At 38.4% G+C, this 24285-nt stretch overlaps 1 protein-coding gene across 2 annotated transcripts in view; it reads left to right on the forward strand.

Annotated features, from left to right (window-relative positions):
* CCDC73 (coiled-coil domain containing 73) overlaps nt 1-24285 on the forward strand; it is a 172946-nt gene that overhangs the window by 29942 nt on the left and 118719 nt on the right. The window lies entirely within an intron of this gene.

Here is a 24285-nt window from a genome sequence, read left to right on the forward strand (position 1 = left end):
TTGCTTGAACCCAGGAGGTGGAGGTTGCAATGAGCCAGGATCACGCCACTGAACTCCAGCCTAGGTGATGGAACAACACTTTGTCTCAAAAAAAAAAAAAAAAAAAAAAGTAAAAAATGTTGGTTTCAGCAGGATATCTATATTGTGCAAATCCCCTTAAAAAGCATTTTATTTCTGAGACTTGTATGGGTCTAAATTTTAACTCTATATAGGATAGACTGAACTTGAAAGATTCTGGAGAGAAAAAAATAAACCATAAGACTATTGCAATAATGATATAGAAATGAGTTCACTAGGATGTATATATGACCATGAAGATAGAACAGAAGAGGCAGAAAGAAGAATCAATATAATTTACTGACTTTCTGAAAATAAACTATAAATGAGAGAAAAAGAGATGAAACAACATTTTTATTATATAATAATATGAATATTGTTCTAGGATTTTAAAATATTGAAATTTATTGTTACAATAAGAAAATTTAAATACCACGGTGTTCATCCTATTTAAAGTTAATTATTAGTGTAATAAAAGCCTGTTTTAAGATGAAATTCTGCTAAAAATAGTATTTTGGATAAGTATTATAAAAAACTGTTTTTTAAAATTAGCTTAAAATGTTCTTTCCTAAGTGAAACAACTTCTGGTCACCATTTAAAACAATATTCTGTTTTATTATGTTTTAAATTTTATACTTTGGTCTGTTTATATTTCCAACTTAAAAAATATGCTTCTTTTAAAAAGCTTCTGAAAAATTTCAGGTTAGAAAAGGAATAGTGTTTTTTTTTTCTTCTTTTTCTTTTATTACCCAAGAAAGCTTTATTTTAAAATTTAGCTTTCAAACTCTGTGCTTGTGCCTTCAACACTTTCACAAGGATTTTCTGCTCCTTGATGAAGAAAGCATGTTTGAGCCTGTCATGGACACAATTAGCACACGTGGAACCACGATAGGCTCTGCTGACACGTTTTTTCAAGACAACCTCATAAGAACTTTAGGTCTCACATAACAAACTCCTTGAAGTCTACTTGGAGGCATGCCACATGGAGATTTTGGTGCTTTCCCAGCCTTCTTGGTGTAAAGGTAAACAATTCTATTACCAGGGATTTGGGACAAACTCGTTTTGTTAGAGGCTGTATTGTAGGAAAGCCCATGATGATGCGTCAAATGCTGGACCATTTTGAGTGCCTCTAAGATGCCATCCCTGGATGAAGAGGAACAATGTTTTTAATAATCAAATGTAAAAGTACATAATACTAACAATGAAATTCCTCATTGAAAAGAGAGCTTTCTTCTTAAAAAGGGGAAAAAACTCCCTTACTTTCATTAGAAAAAGACAGTTACTGGTTTTCACATTTACCCTGATGGCAGTACTTTTCCTGCATTCCTAGATTTTCCCCCTAACATTTTAGGAAAATTTCAAACGTACGTAATAGTTGAAAGAACTTCACAGTGAGCACCCATCCACCCATTGTGGTAGACAGAATATGGCACCCAAGCATGTTCATGTCCTAATTTCAAGAACCTGTGAATATGTTACCTTATATGGCAAAAGGAATTTTGTAGGTGTAATTAAGCATTTTGAGATGGAGGGATTATGCTTGATTATTCGAGTGGGTCAAGAGTACTCATAAGCATTCTTACAAGAGGGAGACAGGGGAATCAGAGTCCGAGAAAGAGATGTGATAGTGGAAGTAGATGTTATAGTCAAAGAGAAAGAGATTGGAAGGTGTTATGCTGCTGGCTTTGAAGACGGAGGAAATTGCTATGAGCCAAGGAACATATGTAAGTGGAAGCTGGAAGAGGCAAGGAAATGGATTCTCCCCCAGAGACTATAGAAGGTATGCAGCCCTGCAGATACCTTGGACTTCTGACCTCCAGAACTGCAACAGAATAAATTTGAGTTGTTTTAAGCCACTAAGTTTGTTATTTGTTACAGTAGTAATAGGAACCTAATATACCTACTACCCAGATTCTATACTTGATCTCATAGTATATCTGTCTGTCATTGGTCTTATTTTTGGGATTCATTTCCAAATAAGTTGGAAATTATATGCTTCAGTATGTATATTATTAACTAGATTTTAATATTTGTTTATTTTTTCTTTCAATATGAAATTTATGTAGAATAAAATTCTTCACCCCTTTTCATCCAGAGGCAGCCCCTGTTCTAATTTTTTTTCCCTATAGATTAGTATATCTCTGGTCTAGATTTTCATATAAGGGGAATCATTCAGTATATATTATTTTGTGTAGGGTTTTTTTTTACTCAGTGTAGTATTTTTGAGATTTATTCTTGTCGTGTGTGTTTGTAGTCAGTTTGTTTTTATCATTGAGTAGTATCTATAATGTAAACGTCAAGGTTTGTTGTTTTCATTAACATAGTTATGGATACCTAAGTGGTTTCCAGTTGTTGGTTTTTATGAAAACAGTTGCTATTCATATTGCTGTGCATATTCTTGTACCAGACATTTTGCAGGTATGTGTGACAAGTAAGCAAGAACAGATCTTATTCAGGAACTACTTATGAGATACTGATTTTGTCTCATGCCCTCCCAAATCTTTATCGCAAATTTTTAATACTTCTCCTTGGTAGTTTCTGAAGAGATCTTTTTATTTAGCTTTTAAAACAGAGTGCAAAAAGATTAAGATACAATTAAAAATGAATAATTACATTTAGTTTTTAAAGATAAAATAGTAGAATTCAAACACTGATCCACAGTTACCATTAAGCCTGGATGGGACTGATTCTTAGGTCCTTGTATCATTCAGAAGATATAAAGATACTGACCAACTACAGATGTTCTTCAGTTAAGTAGGAATATTAAAATGTTAAGGGTAATTGCTAAACAAATAGAAATTGGCTTTATATCTTCCCAAATGGTAGAGAGAAAATATACAATTGTAATAAATTGTCTTGGACTTGATGTTGTAAATAACCTTTAAAAGGACATATATATATATATATATATATATATATATATTTTTTTTTTTTTTTTTTTTTTTTTTTTTTTGAGTTGGAATCTTGCTCTGTCACCCAGACTGGAATGTAGTGGCATGATCTCAGCTCACTGCAACCTCCGCCTCTCGGGTTCAAGCGATTCTCCTGCCTTAGCCTCCTGAGCAGCTGGGATTACAGGCGTGCATCACCACACTCGGCTAATTTTTGTATTTTTAATAGAGACAGGGTTTCACCATGTTGGCCAGGCTGGTCTCAATCTCCTGACCTCGTGATCCAGCCACCTCAGCCTCCCAAAGTGCTGGGATTATATGGGTGAGCCACCTTGCCTGGCCTCTAAAAGGATAATTTAAGGTCTTAATTATTTTCCTAAGCCTTTATCCAGATAAAAAATGTTGAAGCTGGCTGGGCACGGTGGCTCACACCTATAATCCCAGCACTTTGGGAGGCTGAGATGGGTGGATCACTTGAGGCCAGGAGTTCAAGTCCAGCCTGGCCAACATCCCATCTCTACTAAAAATACAGAAATTAGCTGGGCGGGGTGATGGGTGCCTGTAATCCCAGCTACATGGGAGGTTGAGGCAGGAGAATCGCTTAAATCTGGGAGGCAGAGGTTGCAGTGAGCCAAGACCACACTACTATACTCCAGCCTGGGCGACAGAGTGAGATTCTGTCTCAAAAGAAAAGAAAAAAAAAGTTGAAGCCATCTTCTGTGTACTCCGGAAACTGGTCCAGCTAATTCACATTCCTCTAATTCATTGCTAAAAAGTCTGTTAATGGTAAACTCTTTTAGACTTTCCTTTTTCCAGAAAATGTCTTTATTTTGCCATGAAATTGTAGATTACATTTGTGTTCTGTCAGTATTTTAAAGAGATTTTATTGAGTTCTTTTGCTGCTATTTAGAAGTTTTCCTCTGTAGGTAATTCATCATTTCTATTCGCTCTTAAGATTTGTTTGTCATTGATGATCTTTATTTTTAATGTGTCTAGGTGTGGATTTATCTATATTTTTAGAGACTCATTTTGATACCTGAATGTTACGAAAAACTTCAGCTGTGATTTTTTTTGAGTATTGCCCCTTATTTTCTCTATTATCTTTTTCTTGAAACCCCAATAGACAGCATATTGGCCCATGTCATCTTATCCTTTTTGACTCTTAACTCTCTTATATTTCTTCCTATTTGCCTCTCTGTACTGAGTTCTGTGTAATTCATTGTGGTGTTTTCTAATTATCTCTTCAGATGTTTTTACCTGCTATCTAACCTTCCTCAGAGTTTTTAATTTCAATGATTACCTTTTTCATTTCTAGAGTTTCCTTCAAAGAATCCCCAAATTTAATACAGTGCTAATCAAAACCTAATGCAGTGTTTTTTAGAGCTCGGTAGGATGATTCTAAAGTTATATATGTAAGAAAAATACATGAGGATAGCCAATAACATTTTCAAAAGAGAAGAGTGAAGTACTACTTGCTCTATCAGATATTAAACCATGTTCAAATGCTGTAATAATTTAAAATGTGACATAGTTGCAGGAATAAATAAATCATTAAAAAGATAAGTCAATTCAATGGGTGAAAAGAACAATAGTAAGTGGTATTTGGAGCATTCATACATACCTTATACACAAAAATAAAACCCAGGGCTGGGTCTGGTATCTCATACCTGTAATCCTGTGGTAGGCTGAGGTGGGAGGATCACTTGAAGCCAGGAGTTTGAAAACAACCTGGGCAACATGGTTGTTTTCAACAAAAAACTTAAGAAATTTTAGTTGGGACCCGGGCATGGTGGCTCACACCTGCAGTCCTAACACTTTGGGAGGCCGAGGTAGGCGGATCACTTGAGGTCAGGAGTTTGAGACCAGCCTGGCCAACATGGTGAAACCCCATCTCTGCTAAAAATACAAAAAATTAGCTGGGCATGGTGGTGGGTGCTTGTAATCCCAGCTACTCAGGAGGATGAGGCAGGAGAATCACTTGAACCCAGGAAGCGGAGGTTGCAGTGAGCCAAGATCACGTCACTGCACTCCAGTCTGGGCTACAGAGTGAGATTCTATCTCAAAATTTTAGCTGGGTGTGGTGGTACATGCTTGTATTCCCAGCTACTTGGGAGGCTGAGGTAGGAGGATCACTTGGGCCCAGAAGATCAAGGCTGCAGTGAGCTGTGTTTGTGTCACTGCACTGCAGCCTGGGTGACACAGCAAAAGCTTGTCTCAAAAAAAAAAAAAAAAAAAAGAAAAGAAAACTAAAACTCAATGCAAAGAAGAAAACCATACAAATACTAGAAAATGTAAGAAACAAGTTTTATATTCTTGGGAATAGAGATTATCCTTCATAAAGGAAAAGATGGCTGGATATGATGGCTAGATTCTTAGCTTTTACAGGATAATAGCCATCATAAAGTTAAAAAAAAGTGACTGGCCAGGCACAGTGGCTCATACCTGTGTAATTCCAGTGCTTTGGGAGGCTGAGGTGGGAGGATCAATCACTTGAGGCCAGGAATTCGAGACCAGCCTGGGCAACATAATGAGACCCTTTCTCTACAGGAAAAAATTTTAATTAGTTGGACATGATGGCGTGTATCCATAGTCCTAGCTACTTGGGCAGGAGGCAGAGGCAGGAGGATCACTTAATCCCAGGAGTTCAGGGTTACAGTGAGCTGTGATTGTACCACTGCAGTCCAGCATGGGTGACAAGCAAGACTTAGTCTCTTAAAAAACAAAGTGATGGAGAGAAAATATTTGCAACATGCAAAATAATAAAAAAATCAATATCTTATTTACAAAATATTCCAAATCAAAACACCCCAACAGAAGAATGAACAGAATGAAGAAATACAAGTAATCATAAAATGTACAAAAGTATGCTTAACTTTACTACTAATAAAATAAATGCAGATTAAAACAAAAATGAGATAATCAGTTTTTGATTCCCAGATTGGAAAAATACTAAAAAGATTGATAATTTCCAGCATTGGCTGGAGTTTTCAGGAATGAGTACTACTGTATTTTTTCCTTTTTGATGTAAATTAATATAGATAATGGATAGAAATTCAGTTTTATCTGTTTAAATTGGAATTTAAAATTTCATGTTCATTAAGTCTGAGCAGCTTATATTTTTATCTATGATAATTTTTTGTGTGAGCTTACTTGGGCAAATATTTTGCTACAGTGATATTTACTATATTGTTGTAATGGGAAAAGTTATAAGCAGTCTAAATATCTGTGAACAGCCAGTAAATAAATGATGCTGTTATATTTGTGGCTCCCAATGAACCATACTTCATGTCCTTAAGTAGATCACTCCTACATTAACTTGGTCATGTGACTTTCTTGGCCAACGAAACATTAGCAATCATGTTACTAAGCAGAGGCTTCATAAGTACTCGCACATTGGGGCTTTTTCTCTTAGAACACATCCTCTTGGAAGCCAGAGCTATGTCATAAAGTTCAAAATAGATTATTTAATGATCAGAAGCTACATGGGGAAAGACACTGGAGTGTAAGCAGAAGTCACTGTCATCCCAGCCCTAGCCAAGCTACCATATAAATGCTTCTGCAAGAATGACCATAGCATGTGAAACAGAACTGTCTTGCTAAGCCCGATCATTGTACAGAATTGTGAGACCTAATAAAATATTGTTTTAAATTACTAAGTTTTGAGGGTGGGGGCAAGATGGCCAAATAGAAGATTCTACCAATTGTCCTCCCTGCAGGAACACCAAATTTGACAACTATCTATACAAAAAAGCACCTTCATAAGGACCAAAAATCAAGTGAGTGGTCATAGTACTTGGTTTTAGCTTCATTTGCTGAAAGAGGTACTGAAGAGAGTAGGAAAGATAGTCTTGAATCTCCAACTCCACCTCTCCCCCAGCCCCTGCACTGGCCACATGATGTGGAGAAAATCTGTGCGGTTAAAGGAAAGTGCAGGAATTGTGGGAACTCAGTGCTCCCAACACCAGGCAGAACTCAGCCGGTGCCCATGGAGAGTGCATTCAGACCAGCCCTCGCCAGAGGCGAATAGCCCATCCCAGTGGTTTGAACTTGAGTTTCAGCAAGCCTTGCCGCTGGGGGGGTTCCAAATAATGCCAATCTAGGCCACAAGAACTACACTTCCTAGGCAAGTACTAGTGTTGTACTGGTCTCAGAGCCAGTGGACTTGGACTGGTCTTGGAGCCAGTGGAGATGGCGTGCGACCCAGTGACACACCAGTCGGAGTGGCAAAGGGAGTGCTTACGCCACCCCTCCCTCAACCCCAGGTAGTGCAGGGTACAGCTCCCAAAGAGACTCCTTCCTGCTTGAAGAGAGAAGAGGGAAGAGGTAAGAGGATTTTGTTTTGCAACTTGGATACCAGCTAAGCCACAGTAGGATAGGGCACTGGGCAGAATCATCAGGCTCCCATTCCAGGCCCTAACTCCCAGACAACATTTCTAGACACACCCTGGATTAGATAGGAAACCTGCTGCCTTGAAGGGAAGGATTCAGTTCTGGCAGGATTCACTACCTGCTGACTTAAGAGCCCTTGGGCACTGAATAATCAGTAGCAATAACCAAGTAGTACATGCTATGGGCCTTGAGTTAGATTCAGACATGCGGGCTTCAGGTGTGACCCAGCATATTCACAGCTGTGGTGGCTATGAGGAGAGACCCCTTCCACTTGAGAAAAGGAGGGGGAAGAATAAAGGGAACTTCGTCTTGCAGCTTAGGTACCAGCTTGGCCACAGTGGGGAAGAGCACCAAGTGGGCTCTAGGGGTTCCCGATTCCAGGCTTTGGCTCATGGACAGCAACTCTGGACCTACCCTGGGACAGAGGGGAGCCCACTGTCCTGAAGGGTGAGTCCTGGCCTGGACTTGGGCCTTAAGTGAACATCAGTGGTACCCTATAAATACTCCCCATTGGCTGTGGTGGTGGTGGCCGTGGGGAAAGATTCCTCTGCCTTGGGAAAGGTGAGGGAAGAGTGAGAAGAATCTTGTCTTGTGGTTTTGGTACCAGCTTAGCCACAGTGGAATAGAGCACCAGGTGGATTCCTTAGGTTTCTGACTCGGCCCTGGCTCCTGGATGGCATGAACCTGCCTAGAGCTCAGGGACACTCACTTCCCTGAAAAGAAGGATACAAGACTGGCTGGTTTTGCCACCTGGTGATTGTAGATCCCTAGGGCCTTGAGTGAACACTGGTGGTAGTCAGATAGTGGCTATAGCAGGCCTTGAGTAAGACCCAGTGCTGTACTGGGTTCAGGTCTGATCCAGTGCAGTCCCAGTGGTGGAGGTTACAGGGGTGTTTGTGTCACCTGTCCCCCACCTCCAGGAGGCTCAGCACAGAGAGATAATCCATTTATTTGGTAGAAATTAAGAGTAGAGGCCACGAGCGGTGGCTCACACCTGTAATCCCAGCACTTTGGGAGGCTGAGGTGGGCGGATCACGAGGTCAGGAGTTTGAGACCAGCCTGGCCAACGTGGTGAAACCCCATCTCTACTAAAAATACAAAAAATTAGCCAGGGGTGGTGGTGGGCGCTTGTAATCCCAGCTACTCGGGAGGCTGAGGCAGGAGAATGGCTTGAACCTGGGAGGTGGAGGTTGCAGTGAGCCAAAATTGTGCCATTGCACTCCAGTCTGGGCAACAGAGCAAGACTCCATCTCAAAAAAAAAAAAAAAAAAAAAAGTAAGGGGAGAGAATGAGTCCCTGCTTAGTAAGTCAGATAATTCTTCTGGATCTTATCCAAGACCACCAAGGCAATACTTCTATGAGTCTGCAAGAACTACATCATTACTGGGCTTGTGGTGCCCCCTAGTGCAAATACAGCTGCAGTGACAAAAAACTTCAATCACAACACTCAAGTCCCTTCAAATACCTGGAAACCCTTCCCAAGGATAGGTCCACACAAGGTCAGACTGCGAAGACTACAAAAAATACCAAACTCTTCAATGCCCAGACACTGACGAACACTCACAAGTGTCAAGACCATCCAGAAAACATACCTCACCAAACAAACTAATAAGGCACCAGGGACCAGTCCCAGAGAAACAGAGACATGTGAACTCTCAGAGAAGTCAAAATAGCTGTTTTGAGGAAGCTCAAAGAAATTCAGGATAACACAGAGAAGGAATTTAAAATTCTGTCAAATAGATTTAGTAAAGAGATAGAAATAATTTAAAAAGAGTCAAGCAGAAATTCTGGAATTGAAAAATGCAATTAACATACTGAAGAATGCATCAGAGTCTCATAATAGCAGAATTGATCGAGCAGAAGAAAGAATTAGTGAGCTTGAAGACAGGCTGTTTGAAAATGTACAGTCGAGCCGGGCGCGGTGGCTCACGCCTGTAATCCCAGCACTTTGGGAGGCCGAGGCGGGCGGATCACAAGGTCAGGAGATCGAGACCACAGTGAAACCCGTCTCTACTAGAAATACAAAACATTAGCCGGGCGCGGTGGTGGGCGCCTGTAGTCCCAGCTACTCAGGAGGCTGAGGCAGGAGAATGGCGTGAACCCGGGAGGTGGAGCTTGCAGTGAGCCGAGATCGCACCACTGCACTCCAGCCTGGGCGACAGCGCGAGACTCCGTCTAAAAAAAAAAAAAAAAAAAAGAAAATATACAGTCGAAGGAGACAAAAGAAAAAAGAAAGCCTCAAAATCTATCTACAAAATCGCAAAAATAGCCTCAAAAGGGCAAATCTAAGCATTTTTGGCCTTAAAGAGGAGGTAGAGAAAGAGATGAGTGGAAAGTTTATTCAATGGGATGACAGAGAACTTCCCAAACCTATAGAAAAATATCAATATTCAAGTACAAGAAGGTTATAGAAAACCAAGCAGATGTAACCCAAAGAAGACTACCTTGAGGCATTTAATAATAATATTCCCAAAGGTCAAGGATAAAGATCCTGAAAGCATCAAGATAAAAGAAACAAATAACATACAATGGAGCTCCAATACATCTGGCAGCAGACTTTTCAGTGGAAGCCTTACAGGCCAGGATATATTTACAGTGCTGAAGGAAAAAAACTTTTACCCTAGAATAGTATATACAGTGAAAATATCCTTCAAACATGAAGGAGAAATAAAGACTTACCCAGATAAACAAAAGCTGAGGGATTTCATTAACACCAGACCTGTCCTATAAGAAATGCTAAAGAGAGGTCTACAATCTGAAAGAAAAGGATGTTAATCAGCGATAAGAAATCATCTGAAGGTACAAAACTCACTGGTAATAGTAGGTACACAGAAAAACACAGAATATTATAACACTGTAAGTGTGATGTGTAAAATACTCATAAGTAGAAAAATGAAAAGATGAACCAATCAAAAATAATAACTACAGCTTTTCAAGACATAGACAGTATATAAGATATGAATGGAAACAACAAAAATGTAAAAAGTGAAGAGACAAAGTTAAATTACTGAGTTTTTATAAGTTTTCTTTTTGCTTGATTGGTAATTAGCTTGTTTGTTTATGCAATCAGTGTTAATTTGTTATCACTTTAAAACAGTGGGTTAAAGATAGTATTTGCAAGCCTAATGGTAACCTCAAATCGAAAACTGTACAAGAGATGCACAAAAATAAAAAGCAAGGAATTAAAAAATACCGCTAGATAGAATCATCTTCACTGAAAGAGAGACAGGAAGGAAGAAAACAGGAAAACCACAAAACAACCAGAAAAAAAAATAACAAAATGACAAGAGATAGTCCTCACTTATCAATAATAACATTGAATGTAAATGGACTAAATTCTGCAATAAGAACATATAGAGTGGGTCGCTTCCAAGATGGCTGAATAGGAACAACTCCAGTCTACAGCTCCCAGCGAGACCGATGCAGAAGACGGGTGATTTCTGCATTTCCAACTGAGGTCCCTGGTTTATCTCGTTGGGACTGGTTGGACAGTGGGTGCAGCCCACAGAGGGTGAGCCGAAGCGGGACAGGGTGTCGCCTCACCCGGGAAGTGCAAGGGGTCAGGGGATTTCCCTTTCCTAGCCAAGGGAAGCCCTGATTGCCTGTACCTGGAGGAGCAGTACACTCCTGTGCAAATACTGTGCTTTTCCCACGGCCTTCACATCTGGCTGACCAGGAGATTCCCTCCTGTGCCTGTCTTGGCAGGTCCCATGCCCATGGAGCCTTTCTTGCTGCTAGCGCAGCAGTCTGAGATCGACCTGGGATGCTGAAATTTGACAGAGGGAGGGGCATCTGCCATTGCTGAGGCTTGAGTAGGTGGTTCTATACTCACAGTGTAAACAAAGCAGCAGGGAAGCTTGAACTGGGCAGAGCCCACTGCAGCTCAGCAAGGCCTACTGCCTCTCTAGATTCCACCTCTGGGGGCAGAGCATATCTGAACAAAAGGCAGCAGACAGCCTCTCCAGACTTAAACATCCCTGCCTGACAGCTCTGAAGAGAACAGTGGTTCTCCCAGCACAGCGTTTGAACTCCAATAACAGACAGACTGCCTCCTCAAATGGGTCCCTGACCCCCTTTAGCCTGACTGGGAGATACCTCCCAGTAGGGGCCAACAGACACCCCATATAGGTGGGTGCCCCTCTGGGATGAAGTTCCAAAGGAAGGATCAGGGAGCACTATTTGCTGTTCTGCAGCCTCCACTGGTGATACCCAGGCAAACAGGGTCTGGAGTGGACCTCCAGCAAACTCCAACAGACCTGCAGCTGAGGGGCCAGTCTGTTAGAAGGAAAACTAACAAACAGAAAGGAATAGCATCAACATCAACAAAAAGGACATCCACACCAAAACCGCATCCATAGGTCACCAACATCAAAGACCAAAAGTAGATAAAACTGCAAAGACGGGGAGAAACTAGAGCAGAAAGGCTGAAAATTCCAAAAACCAGAATGCCTCTTCTCTTCCAAAGGAAGACTGTTCCTCGCCAACAAGAGAACAAAACTGGACAGAGAATGAATTTGACAAGTTGATAGAAGTAGGCTTCAGAAGGCCAGTAATAATAAACTTCTCCAAGCTAAAGGAGCATGTTCTGATGCATTGCAAAGAAGCTAAAAACCTTGAAAAAAGGTTAGACAAATGGCTTACTAGAATAATCAGTGTAGAGAAGAGCTTAAATGACCTGATGGAGCTGAAAATCACAGTATGAGAACTTCATGAAGCATACACAAGCTTGAGTAGCTGATTTGATCAAGAGGAAGAAAGGATACCAGCGATTGAAGATCAAATTAATGAAATAAAGTGAGAAGACAAGATTAGAGGAAAAAGAATGAAACAAAATGAACAAAGCCTCCAAGAAATATGGGCCTATGTGAAAATACCAAATCTATGCTTGATTGGTGTACCTGAAAGTGACAGGGAGAATGGAACCAAGTTAGAAAACACTCTTCAGGATATTATCCAGGAGAACTTCCCCAACCTAGCAAGGCAGGCCAACATTCAAATTCAGGAAATAGAGAGAACACCACAAGGATACTCCTTGAGAAGAGCAACCCCAAGACACATAATTGTCAGATTCACCACGGTTGAAATGGAGGAAAAAAATGTTAAGGGCAGCCAGAGAGAAAGGTTGGGTTACCCACAAAGGGAAGCCCATCAGACTAACAGCAGATCTCTTGGCAGAAATCCTACAAGCCAGAAGAGAGTGGGGGCCAGTATTCAACATTCTTAAAGAAAATAATGTTCAACCCAGAATTTCATATCCAGCCAAACTAAGCTTCATAAGTGAAGGAGAAATCCTTTATAGACAAGGAAATGCTGAGAGATTTTGTCACCTCTAGGCCTGCCTTACAAGAGCTCCTGAAGGAAGCACTAAATATAGAAAGGAATAACTGGTACCATTCACCACAAAAACATGCCAAATTGTAAAGACCATCAAGACTATGAAGAAACTGCATCAACTAATGGGCAAAATAACCAGCTAGCATCATAGAGACAGGATCAAATTCACACATAACAACATTAACCTTAAATGTAAATGGGCTAAATGCTCAAACTAAAAGACACAGACTGGCAAATTGGATAAAGAGTCAAGACCCATCAGTGTGCTACATTCAGGAGACCCACCTCACATGCAGAGAAACACATAGGCTCAAAATAAAGGGATGAAGGAAGATCTACTAAGCAAATGGAGAGCAAAAACAAAACAAAACAAAACAAAAAGGCAGGAGTTGTAATCCTGGTCTCTGATAAGACAGACTTTAAACCAACAAAGATCAAAAGAGACAAAGAAGGCCATTACATAATGGTAAAGGGATCAATTCAACAAGAAGCTGTAACCTAAATATATATGTGCCCAATACAGGAGCACCCAGATTCATAAAGCAAGTTCTTAGAGACCTACAAAGAGACTTACACTCCCACACAATAGTAGTGGGAGACTTTAACATCCCACTGTCAATATTAGACAGATCAACGAGACAGAAAATTAACAAAGATATCCAGGACTTGAACTCAGCTCTGGACCAAGCAGACCTAATAGACATCTACAGAACTCTCCACCCCAAATCAACAGAATATACATTCTTCTCAGCACAACATCACACTTATTCTAAAATTGACCACGTAATTGGAAGTAAAACACCCTCAGCAAATATAAAAGAACAGAAATCACAACAAACTGTCTCTCAGACCACAGTGCAATCAAATTAGAACTCAGGATTAAGAAACTCACTAAAAACCGCACAACTACGTGGAAACTGAACAGCCTGCTCCTGAATGACTACTGGATAAATAATGAAATGAAGGCAGAAATAAAGATGTTCTTTGAAACCAATGAGAACAAAGATACAATGTACCGGAATCTCTGGGACACATTTAAAGCAGTGTATAGAGGGAAATGTATAGAACTAAATGCCCACAAGAGAAAGCATGAGAGATCTAAAATCAACACCCTAACATCACAATTAAAAGAACTAGAGAAGCAAGAGCAAACAAATTCAAAATCTAGCAGAAGACAAGAAATAAGTAAGATCAGAGCAGAACTGAAGGAGATAGAGACACAAAAAAACCTTCAAAAAATTAATGAATCCAGGAGCTGGTTTTTTGGAAAGATCAACAAAGTCGATAGACCACTAGCAAGACTAATAAAGAAGAAAAGAGAGAAAAATCAAATAGATGCAATAAAAAATGATAAAGGGGATATCACCACCAATCCCACAGAAATACAAACTACCATCAGAGAATACTATAAACACCTCTACACAAATAAACAAGAAAATCTAGAAGAAATGGTATATTCCTGGACACATACACCCTCCCAAGACTAAACGAGGAAGAAGTTGAATCTCTGAATAGACCAATAACAGGTTCTGAAATTGAGGCAATAATTAATAGTCTACCAACCAAAAAAAGGCCAGGATCAGATGGATTCACCACCAAATTCTACCAGAGGTACAAAGAGGAGCTGTACCATTCCTTCTGAAACTATCCTGATCAATAGAAAAAGAGGGAATCTTTCTTAACTCATTTTATGAGGCCAGCATCATCCTGATACCAAAGCCTGGCAGAGACACAACAAAAAGAGAGAATTTTAGGCCCATATCCCTGATGAACATCGATGCAAAAATCCTCAATAAAATACTGGCAAATCGAATCCAGCAGCACATCAAAAAGCTTATCTACCACTATCAAGTTGGCTTCATCCCTGCGATACAAAGCTAGTTCAACATACACAAATCAATAAATGTAATCCATCACATAAACAGAACCAATGACAGAAACCACATGATTATCTCAATAGATGCAGAAAAGACCTTCGACAAAATTCAACAGCCTTTCATGCTAAAAACTCTCAATAAACTAGGTATTGATGGAGCATATCTCAAAATAATAAGAGCTATTTATGACAAACCCACAGCCAATATCATGCTGAATGGACAAAAACTGGAGGCTGTCTCTTATACACATCTAGATGTGTATAAGAGACAGCTTCTGCACAGCAAAAGAAACTACCATCAGAGTGAACAGGCAACCTATAGAATGGGAGAAAAGTTTTGCAGTCTATCCATCTGACAAAGGGCTAATATCCAGAATCTACAAAGAACTTAAACAAATTTACAAGAAAAAAGCAAACAACCCGATAAAAAAATGAGCAAAGAATCTGAACAGACACTTCTCAAAAGAAGACATTTATGCAGCCAACAGACCTATGAAAAAATTAGAGAAATGCAAATCAAAACCACAATGAAATACCATCTCATGCCAGTTAGAATGGTGATCATTAAAAAGTCAGGAAACAGCAGATGCTGGAGAGGTTGTGGAGAAATAGGAATGCTTTTACATTGTTGGTGAGAGTGTAAATTAGTTCAACCATTGTGGCAGACAGTGTGGTGATTCCTCAAGGATCTAGAACAAGAAATACCATTTGACCCAGCAATCCCATTACTGGGCATATACCCAAAGGATTATAAATCATTTTACGATAAAGACACATACACACATATGTTTATTGCAGCACTATTCACAATAGCAAAGACTTGGAACCAACCCAAATGTCCATCAGTGATAGACTGGATTAAGAAAATGTGGTACATATACACCATGGAATACTATACAGCCATAAAAAAGGATGAGTTTATGTCCTTTGCGTGGACATGGATGAAGCTGGAAACCATCATTCTCAGCAAACGATCACAAAATCAGAAAACCAAACATCACATGTTCTCACTCATAAGTGGAAGTTGAACAATGAGAACACATGGACACAGGGAGAGCAACATCACACACAGGGGTCTGTGGGGGTAGGGGAGGGATAACATTAGGAGAAATACCTAATGTAGGTGATGGGTTGATGGGTGCAGCCAACCACCATAGCACGTGTATACCAGTGTAACAAAAGTGCATGTTCTGCACATGTAACCTAGAATTTAAAGTATATATATATATAACATGTAGAGTGTCTGAATAGAGTAAAAAAAAATACCCAACAATCTGTTGCCTATAGGAGGCACACTTCACCTATAAAGTCACACATAGACTAAAAATAAAGGGATGAAAAAGATATTCCATGCAAATGGAAACCAAAAAAGAGCAGGAGTAGCTATACTTATATCAGACAAAATAGAGTTTTTGTTTCTCAAAACAAAAACTATAAAAAGGGACAAAGAAGGTCATTATATAATGATAAAGGGGTCAAGTCAGAAAGAGAATATAACAATTGTAAAAATATATGCACTAACACTGGAGCACCCATATGTTTAAAACAAATGTTACTAGAGCTAGAGAGATAGACTCTAATACAAAAATAGTTGGAGACTTCAACACTCCACTTTCAACATTGGACAGATCATCCAGACAGATAATCAATAAAGAGACACTGGACTTAATCTGTACTGTAGACCAAGTGAATCTAATAGATATTTATAGAACATTTCATCCAATAGCTGCAGAATACAAATTATTCTCCTCAGCACATGCATCATTCTCAAGGTTAGACCATATGTTAGACCACAAAACAAGTCTTAAAACATTTAAAAAATTGAAATAATATCAAGCATTTTCTTTGACAACAATGGCATGAAACTGGAAACCAGTAACGAGGAATTTTGGAAACTATGCAAACGCATGGAAATTAAACAATATGCTCCTGAATGATCAGTTGGTCAATGAAGAGATCAAGAAGGAAATTGAAAAATGTCTTGAAACAAACGATAATGAAAACACAACATACCAAAACCTATGGGATACAGCAAAATCAATAGTAAGATGGAAGTTTGTAGCTCTAAGTGTCTACATCTAAAAAGAAGAAAACCTTCGAATAAACAACCTAATTATACATCTTAAGGAATTAGAAAAGCAAGAACAAACCAAACCCAAAGTTAGTAGAAGAAAAGAAATGGTAAAGATCAGAGCAGAGATAAATGAAATTGAAATAAGAAAAACAATACAAAAAAGCAAGTTTTTTTGAAAAAATAAAACTGACAATCTGTTAGACTAACAAAAGAAAAGACCCAAATAAATAAAATGAGAGATGAAAAAGGAGACATCACAACTGATACTGTAGAAATTTAAAGGATCATTAGAGGCTCTAAGCAACTGTATGCCAGTAAGTTGGAAAACCTAGAAAAAATGGATAAATTTCTAGACACATACAACCTACCAAGATTAAACTATGAAGAAATCCAAAACCTGAAGAGACCAGTAACAAGTAATGAGACAAACACCATACTAAAAAGTATCCCAGCAAAGAAAAAGCCTGGGACACAATGGCTTCACTGCCAAATTTTGTCAAACATTTAAAGAAGAACTAATACCATTTCTACTCAAAGTATTCCATAAAAGTAGAGGCAGAAGGAATACCTCCATGCTCATTCTATGAGGCCAGTATTTACTCTGATACCAAAACCAGACAGAGACACATGACAAAAAAAAACAAAAACAACAACAACAACAACAAAAACTACAGGCCAGTATCTCTAATGAACATTGATACAAAAATTCTCAATAAAATACTAGCAAACAGAATTCAACAACACATTAAAAGAATCGTTTATCATGACTAAGTGGGATTTATCACAGGGATCCAAGGATGTTTCCACATATGAAAATCAGTCAATGTGATACAGCATGTCAACAGAATGAAGGACAAACATATAATTATTCCAATTTATTCTGAGAAAACATTTGATAAAATTCAATGTTCCTTCATAATTAAACACCCTCAAAAACTGGATATGTTGAGCATACCTCAACACAATAAAAGCCCTATATGATAGACCCAGAGCTAGTATTATACTGAATGGGAAGAAACTGAAAGCTTTTCCTCTAAGATCTGGAACATGACAAGGATGCCCACTGTTATTCAACATAGTACTGGAAGCCCTAGCTAGAGCAATCAGACAGGAATAACTAATTTGGAAAGGATGAATTCAAATTATCCTTGTTCACTGATGATATGATCTTATATTTGGAAAAACTTAAAGACTCCACCAAAAACTATTAGAACTAATAAACAAATTCAGTAAAGTTGCAGAATACAAAATTAACATACAAAAACCAGTAGCATTTCTATATGCCAACAGCAAACAATCTGAAAAAGAAGTCAAGAAAGTAATCTCATTTACAATAGCTACAAATAAAATTAAACATCTAGGGAAGAACTTAAAGAATTGAAAGCTCTCTACAATGAAACTATAAAACATAGGTGAAAGAGATGGAAGAGAACACAAAAAATAATGGAAAGATATTCCATATTCATGGTTTGGAAGAATCAATATTGTTAAAATGCCCATACTACCCACAGCAATCTACAGATTTAATGCAATACCAATCAAAATATTAATGGCATTCTTCAGAGAAATAGAAAAAAAATTCTAAAATTTATATGGAACCACAAAGACCCAGAATAGCCAAAGCTATCCTGAGCAAAAAGAACAGAACTGCCGGAATCACATTGCCTGCCTTCAAATTATACTACAGAACTAGTAACCAAAACAGCATGGTACTGGCATTAAAAACAGACACAAAGACCAATGCAACAGAATAGAGAACCCAGAAACAAAGTCACACACCTATAGTGAACTCATTTTCAACAAAGGTGCCAAGAACATACATTGAGGAATGACTGGAAAACCTGGATATACATGTGCAGAAGAATGAAAGTAGACCACTGTCTCTTTTCATATACAAAAATAAAATCAAAATGGACTAAGGACTTAAATCTAAAACCACAAGCTATGAAATGACTAAAAGAAAATATTGGGGGAAACTCTCCAGGACACTGGACTGGGCAAAGATTTATTGAGTAATGCTCCACGAGCACAGGAACCAAAGCAAAAATGGACAAATAGGATCACATCAAGCTAAAAAGCTTCTGCACAGCAAAAGAAACAACAAAGTGAAGAGACAACTCACAGAATGGGAGAAAATATTTGCAAATGATCAATCTGACAAAGAATTAATAACCAAAATATATAAAGAGCTCAAACAGGCCGGGCGCGGTGGCTCAAGCCTGTAATCCCAGCACTTTGGGAGGCGGAGGCGGGTGGATCACGAGGTCAGGAGATCGAGACCATCCTGGCTAACACGGTGAAACCCCGTCTCTACTAAAAATACAAAAAACTAGCCGGGCGTGGTGGCGGGCGTCTGTAGTCCCAGCTACTCGGAGGCTGAGGCGGGAGAATGGCGTGAACCCGGGAGGTGGAGCTTGCAGTGAGCCGAGATCGCGCCACTGCACTCCAGCCTGGGTGACACAGCGAGACATCGTCTCCAAAAAAAAAAAAAAAAAAAAGCTCAAAAATCTATATAGGAAAAAATCTAACAGTCCAATTTAAAAATGGGCAAAAGATCTGAATAAATATTTATCAAAAGAAGACATACAAATGGCACACAGGTATATGAAAAGGTGTTCAGCATCACTGATCATCAGAGAAATGCAAATCAAAACTACAATGAGATACTATCTCACCCCAGTTAAAGTGGCTTTTATCCAAAAGAAAGGCAATAACAAATGCTGTTGAAGATGTGGAAAAAAGGGAACCCTCAAACACTGTTGGTGGGAATGTAAATTAGTATAATCACTATGGAGAACAGTTTGCAGGTTTCTTAAAAAGCTAAAAATAGAGCTACCATATGATCCAGCAATCCTGCCACTAGGTATATACCTAAAGGAAAGGACATCAGTATATCAAAGAGATATTTGTACTCCTGTGTTTGTTGTAGCACTATTCAAAGTAACCAAGATTTTGAAGCAACCTAAGCATCCATAAATAGATGAATGGATAATGAAATGTGGTACATATACACAGTGTATATGAATATACTATTCAGCCATAAAGAAGAATGAGATCCTATTACTTGCAACAACATGGATGGAACTGGAGGTCATTATAAGTGAAATAAGCCAGGCACAGAAAGATAAACTTTGCATGTCCTCCCTTATTTGTGGGAGGTAAAAATTAAAATGGTTGAACTCATGGAGATATAGAGTAGAATGATGGTTACTAGAGGCTGGGAAGGGTAGTGGGAGTGGGGTTAGGGATGAGCTGGGGATGGTTCATGGGTACAAAAAAATAGGAAGACTGAATAAAATCTGGTAACTGATAGCACAAGGTGACTATAGTCTAATAATTTACTTGTGCATTTAAAGATAACTAAAAGAGTGTTAATTGGATTATTTGTAACATAAAGGACAAATGCTTGAGGTGATGGATGCCCCATTTACCCTGATGTGATTTTTTTTTTTTTTGAGACAGAGTCTTGCTGTGTTGCCCAGGCTGGAGTGCAGTGGCATGATCTTGGCTCCGGGCAACCTCTGCCTCCCAGGTTCAAGTGATTCTCGTGCCTCAGCCTCCTGAGTAGCTGGGATAACAGGCATGTGCCACCATGCTCTCCCTGGCTATTTTTTGTATTTTTAGTAGAGATGGGGTTTTACCATGTTGGCCAGACTGGTCTTGACCAGGTCTCAAGTGGTCCGCCCACCTTGGCCTCCCAAAGTACTGGGATTACAGGTGTGAGCCACCATGCCTGGCCCTGATGTGATTTTTATGTAATGTATGCCCATGTCAAAATATCCCATGGACCATATATATATACCCACACACACACCTACTATGTACCCACAGATGTTAAAAATAAAGAATTTTTTAAAAGTTTAAAAAGTCACGAAATTTTGGGGAGGTTTGATGTGCAGAATTTGATGATTCAATCAAATATGAAGAATATTTTGTTGCTATTAAATAAGGAGCCAGGTGAAGTGGGTGCACACCTGGAGTCCCAGCTACTAGGGAGGCTGGGGAATAGAGTGAGACCCATATCTTTAAAAAAAAAAAATGAGGTTGGTACCTACATACTGATATGGAAGATGTGTGTGATAGAGGAAGTCCTTCGCTTGCATGGTAGTGTGAAACCATAAAAAATGACCCTGCAAGCTAAGATTGTGCAAAGTAATTTTAATTTTTTTGGAGACGTGCTGTCACTCTGTTGCCCAGGCTGGAATGCAATGGCATGATCACAGCTCACTGCAGCCTTGACTTCCCCTGCTCAAGCAATCCTCTCACCTCAGCCTCCTGCATAAATGGGACTACAGGCACATGCCACCACACCTGGATAATTTTTTGTACTTTTTGTAGAGATAGGGTTTTGCCATATTGCCCAGGCTGGTCTTGAACTCATAGCCTCAAGCGATCTTCGTGCCTTGGCCTCCCAAAGTGAGGCATGAGCTGCTGCACCTGGCTTCATGCAAAGCAATTTGAATAATCAATGATCAAAGTTATGATTGTTTTGTGACTGTTAAAAATATTTGTGAAAACATTATATACTCTCAGTATATATTTATTATAATTTAAATGTTAATACACTAAAATAATAAAAATAATTAAATATTTAGTATACTGTAATTCAAAACATTAGAAACATTAAAAATTAAAGTGTTTTATTTTTTTGTGAGAAACTTGCCAAGGTAGTTTGGACGATGCTTGCCTTATTGTTGTATAACTTACAATATTAGAATAAGCATAATTTCTCTGCCTTTGCAAATTATAATACTCCTGTTCAAGTTTGGATTAGCTTCCTACATGGTGTCCTTTGCACTTTCAATGTTGTTTAATATGATGTCTTAGCTGGCATCACTTCCTCTGAGATATCTTAATCCTTTTATCACAGTCACTTTTCTCATTTATGTTGATAAGTTCCTAGGTATCTTATGTTGATAAGATACCTTTTCTGTGTTCTTCTAGCTGCATATCTAGTCTCTCAAATGGCAGTGTTAACAGTCCTATGTTCAGCCATTTCTTAAATAACTCAATTTATATTTTATTTGAATTTTACTTCCAGTAAAATTTTTCTCTTTCCTTCCCTCTCTTCCTCCGTCCCTTCTTTTCTTCTTTTTCTTGCAGCAATTTCATCTTCATTGGCCAGTTCCCATTTTTGATGATCCGTTTTCATAAAACGTCATATGGATTTTTCACAGGTAGCAAGAAAGGAACATAACAACCTACTTTATTGTCTGCACATGGATTGCATGACAGATACACAGTGACCAGTCATTGACAGACTGTGGTAGAAGTGACATGTTTGATCACTGATTAGGATGCACATGCATTATTTATGTAGCGGTTTGGGGACTGAGGAGCTAACGGTAAGGTTTGTGCAATTACTCACAATAATGTACCATGGTAACTGAAATTTGAACCATATTGTTGGGGAATTAGTTTTGTTTAATGAAACCATAGTAACTGAAATTCAGCAACTTGCAACGTAAGGACTGTCTATATATTATTCAGTGAAAAACACAAGTTGTAAAAAGCAAAAATAAAAATAAAGAAGTTTGGATACGATAGAAAAAAGTTCTGAAAGTATGTATATTAAACCACTAACCATGGTTACCTTAGAAGAGAGAAAAGAAAGATGTGTTGTATGTGTGTATGTGTTGTGCATGTGGGGAAGAATTTTTACTTTTCATTTTATATACATACAGAAGCACTACTCTTCTGTCAGTGGTCAGATAGGTACGTTGAGAAACAGATACAATGTTAGGATTTGGTAAGGTGAAAATTAAATTATTCTATTTCAGTTACATTTTATTAGATAAACACTATTACAAAATTTGCAGTTTACTAAAATTTATTGTCGGAATGTGTAAAAGTAATTTAAAATACACACACACACATATATATATATGCATACACACACACACACACACACACACACACACACATATATATATATAGAGAGAGAGAGGCAGGGTCTCACTCTATCACCCAGACTGGAGTGCAGTGTGACAGTCATGGCTCACTGCAGTCTCAACCTCTGGACTCAGGTGATCCTCCCACTTCAGCCTCCCAACTAGCTGAGACTGTAGGCATGTGCCACTATGCCTGGCTAATTTTTTGGTATTTTTTGTTGAGATGGGGTTTTGCCATGTTGCCCAGTCTGGCCTCAAACTCCTGGACTCAAGTGATTTTCTCGCCTTGTTCTCCTAAAGTGTTGGGATCACAGGTGTTAGCCACTGTGCCCACCTATATATTTTTTAAAACCAAAAAATAGCATTATTAATTAACACAGTTGAGACAGATGGTAACACTTGGATGAGGGCTGAGAAATAGTAGTAATGTATCAATGTTAATTTTCAGATTTTGATGTTTGTATTATGGACTTATTAAAGAATGTCCTTCTTTGTAGTAAAACCCACTAGAGTATTGAAGATAATGGACTATCATGTTGGGAAATTATCCCCGAATGTTTCAGTAAAGTTCTTCATTGTGTTCTTGAACCTTTTCTTTAGATTTGAGATGCTTTACAATAAAGATTAAAAGTAATAAAGGATTAGACATGCCAGATACACTATATGATCAATACCAGTAGAAAAATCAGACAATAAAAATAAAACTTATGTGATTTACATATTGGAGCTTGAACAGAAAAGGACATTTAAATAGAAAGGGTCATTTAATATTATTATGAATAATACATTGTATTAATGTATTAATCATTGTAACAATTAATTAATACATTGAATAAATCAGAGGAATTGAGAAAAATAGGGAGAGAGGTGGAGAATTTTATTCTGAAAGTGAAATATACAATATCCAAATTAATAACTCAATAGATTTAGCAGCTGATTAGACACAGTAGAAGACAGGATTATAGAACTACATGGCATTAGAAAATATTCAAAATGGATTAAACATACCACCCAGAGATTCAAGAAGCTCTGTGATGCCCAGTAGGATGAATAGACAGAAAATCATACCCAGCTACATCATGGAAGAACTGAAAAACAAACAGAAAATCTTGAAAGCAGCCACAAGTGGAAAAGATTCATTATTTTCAAAGTAACAACAATAAGATGAAGATGGATAGTGGGCTTCTCAGTAATAATTACTCAACCCAGAAGACAATAGAATGGTACCTTTGAAATGCTAAAAGAATAACTACCAACCTAGACTTCTATTCCCAGCAAAAAATCCTCAAAAATGGAGGTGTGACTCTTAAATGAAATTTTCTGAGAGAAGCCAGATCCAAGAGGCTATATATTATATGATGCATTTATATGACATTCTGGAAAAGACAGAACTATAGCAATGGAAAATAAATCAGTGATTACTAGGTATTGGAGGATAGGAGAGGGGTTTGCCATATGGAATGCATGAGAAATTTAGGGGATGATGTAACTCTTCTGTATTATATAGTAGTGGTCCACCACAGCATTCTTCTGCCAAACGTAAAATGACACCATAAAGAGTAAACTGTACTATATGCAAATTTACAAGGATGTGCAGGAGAATTCTAGTGTGGAATTTATACTATGAAAATGTAACAAACTTTCACAAATACGTAACATAAACCTCAGTGAGTGGAGTAGGGGAAAAAGAAGTTGACTTAAGTAACTTGGGAAAATGGCATTTTGACTGGATACTGTAAGGCTAAAGACAAAAAGAAGGGTACATAAACAGTG

Source organism: Mandrillus leucophaeus, unplaced genomic scaffold, assembly GCF_000951045.1.
Source record: "Mandrillus leucophaeus isolate KB7577 unplaced genomic scaffold, Mleu.le_1.0 Scaffold73, whole genome shotgun sequence".
NCBI lineage: Eukaryota > Metazoa > Chordata > Mammalia > Primates > Cercopithecidae > Mandrillus > Mandrillus leucophaeus.